Source organism: Macadamia integrifolia, unplaced genomic scaffold (genome assembly GCF_013358625.1).
Source record: "Macadamia integrifolia cultivar HAES 741 unplaced genomic scaffold, SCU_Mint_v3 scaffold1863, whole genome shotgun sequence".
Classification (NCBI taxonomy): domain Eukaryota; kingdom Viridiplantae; phylum Streptophyta; class Magnoliopsida; order Proteales; family Proteaceae; genus Macadamia; species Macadamia integrifolia.
This window is the reverse complement of record NW_024868392.1, coordinates 55,878-58,383: the sequence shown is the minus strand read 5'-3', so window position 1 is coordinate 58,383 and position 2,506 is coordinate 55,878. Positions and strand designations below refer to the sequence as shown.

General features: G+C 35.7%; 1 long non-coding RNA gene and 1 other non-coding gene across 2 annotated transcripts; one reads left to right on the top strand and one right to left on the bottom strand.

Annotated features, from left to right (window-relative positions):
* Positions 1 to 824: 824 nt before the first annotated feature.
* On the top strand, positions 825 to 954 carry LOC122065044. The gene has a single exon (XR_006135894.1). It is a non-coding gene; the product is annotated as a small nucleolar RNA snoR86 (small nucleolar RNA).
* A 574-nt stretch (positions 955 to 1,528) lies between these two features.
* On the bottom strand, positions 1,529 to 2,500 carry LOC122065043. The gene is made up of 2 exons (XR_006135893.1): positions 2,305 to 2,500; positions 1,529 to 2,185 (listed from the first exon to the last, which is right to left on the bottom strand). It is a non-coding gene; the product is annotated as an uncharacterized LOC122065043 (long non-coding RNA).
* Positions 2,501 to 2,506: the final 6 nt, after the last annotated feature.

Genomic DNA, 2,506 nt, shown 5'->3' with positions numbered 1-2,506 from the left:
TGAAAACCCTAGAATACAATGACTTTCTCAACAAGCAACAGTACATTATATATATACTCTAAATCGCGGTTCGACCCATCGGGCCAAGCCCTCTGCTTCCATCACAGATCTCAGAAAATTTTCCATTCGGGTCGCCACCAAAATATGTCGGATTGGGTCAATCTTCAAAACGGGTCAAGAATTCGAGACAAACTTAACACTTCCCACAGGAAAGACGAACGTTTTTAACAAGTTTGATCTGAATATGTGAATGGGAATGGGAAGATTTCTTTGTGAGAACTATTATGGGGACAATTCGGGCACCTGCATGCAACAGACGGAGTAACTGCAAAAAATGATTAACAAGTTTGATGCAGATGGAGACGATAATGGTGAACATCTCTAAATTCTCATCAAAACCCACTGATAGCATTTTTTTTTTTAGTGATTTTTCCTTTTAAAAAAAAAATTATTGAGAAAATAATAATCCAAACTGGATTAGGATCTTCAGTATCAGTTACACCTTATATTACTCTCTATCAGGTCGGTTTCTTGATAACTTCAACGGGTTGTTGATGTGGTCAATCCAAACTATTTTAATGTGTGTTGAACTCTGATCCAGTTTAGGTTTAGGGCTTAGGAGGGTTCAGTCACTAAAGTTTAAGCAATCTGCGCCTTTCTTTGTTCGTTCTTTGTTACTCATCTCTAATCGTCTGTTCAATGAATCAGTGTTCAGTTTTTTCTTTTTTTCTTTTTTTAATTTGAATGTTTTGAAAGTAGATTATTAGATTTCAAGATTTATGCAATCAAATCAAAAGCAAGGAAAGAAGGAAAGCCAATTTGCAGAGCAAGAGCGTCGAATTTATAAAGATGGCGCGACTCTGCATTGAAGGTTGGCGATATGTTACAAGCGATTCTCCGTGCCTTTCAAATCTCTATTAGTTTTGATTATGGCCTTGAACAAATCGCTACATTCATTCATTCGTTTTTTCTTTTCAATCTTTCATGAACCCTATTATATGCTATACATGTTTCCTTTTGAAATCGAGCTTCAATATATGCTTGCATCAATCAATTTTGAAGTCTCTATCTTTATCTCATTAAGGTTGTTTCTTGCCCCAAGCGATATATACAGAACAGAACACCATCTATTCTATTTATTCAGGATTTTATTTTTCATTTCAGCATCCCCATTTTGATTTCAGTTGATATGGGATTGTGATTTCATGAATAATACCATTTTCCTCACAAAATTTTAAAAATATTTGGATATCATATTTGGTTCCTTCTTGATCTTTTTATTTTCTTGCATAATTTTTTACCTCCTATTAGTAGGACTTGACAGCATGTTCTCCATCGTCCTTAGTTCTTAAGAGATAAACCTCGGTATGCCTAGAGGAATTATCAATGAAAGCAACAATGTACCTCTTACAACCTTTGGCTCATGTGGCTTTAAGTCACCAAGGTCCCTATGAACCAAGTCCAGGAGACCATTTTTTTTTCTTCTTTTCAACTGAATTATATGGCTTCCACAGTGGATTTAGCCTTCACAAATGTAAAACACTTGTGTATTAACTTTGATAATTGTTTAATGGTGAATGTACATTTGCAACACTCAAAACATATAAACCATTTGATACATCTCTTTCCTACATATACATAGCAATGGTCATTTCTCTCTAAGTAGTCTAAGAGAGGTATGAACATGAACAACTATAACCCTATTCTCCATTGATAGTGAAGCAAAATATCATCTTACCTTTGCTAAGCCATATAAATCTTTGTGTTCATTGTGTGATTGTGCATATATGATTTACATTCATTTCTACAACTTAAGAGTCCCATTTCTACAAGCAACACCTTGTCAATAACTCATTCCTTCCCCCTTACTACCAGATTCACCTCCATCGCAACTATTGTAAAGATATCATTCTCCATGAGATTCACTTTAGTCTTACCTCTGCCCCTCTTCTTGAGTTGACAATAGTCACGCTTGAGATTCCGACAATATTTTATTACTTGGCCGAAGCCAGTCGACCTCTCAGGCAAGCACCGCAAGCTGACTGACCGGGAACCTCTGCTAGTCATATAACGAACATATCATCTAACATTGCTCTCAAAAAAACATGTACCATCACATGCCAGTGAACCGGGAGACTTAAACTATGCCAAGTCTTCATGTGAAGAAAACACATGCATACACACTCTGGGGATTGAAAACAAAAGAAGTAGCGTTTTGAATCTTAAATTCCTTATAAACTCGTTAAAATACCAAATTATATGCACAGAAGTGTTACTGGCATTAAATTAAAAAACTAGAATAACCTTTCATTTACTGTGCCAGCTTTTTTTTTTTCCGCCTGTACTTTCATCCACCACCTTCCATCCGCAAAATAACTCCACAGCTTCATAACTATTACAAAATCACTCTTTAACATCAATTGCAATCTCCCCAACTCGTAATTGTTATCCACTTAAATAAAGCACATAGGGGGGGAAATTATGGTTAGAATAATCAAGTCATCAA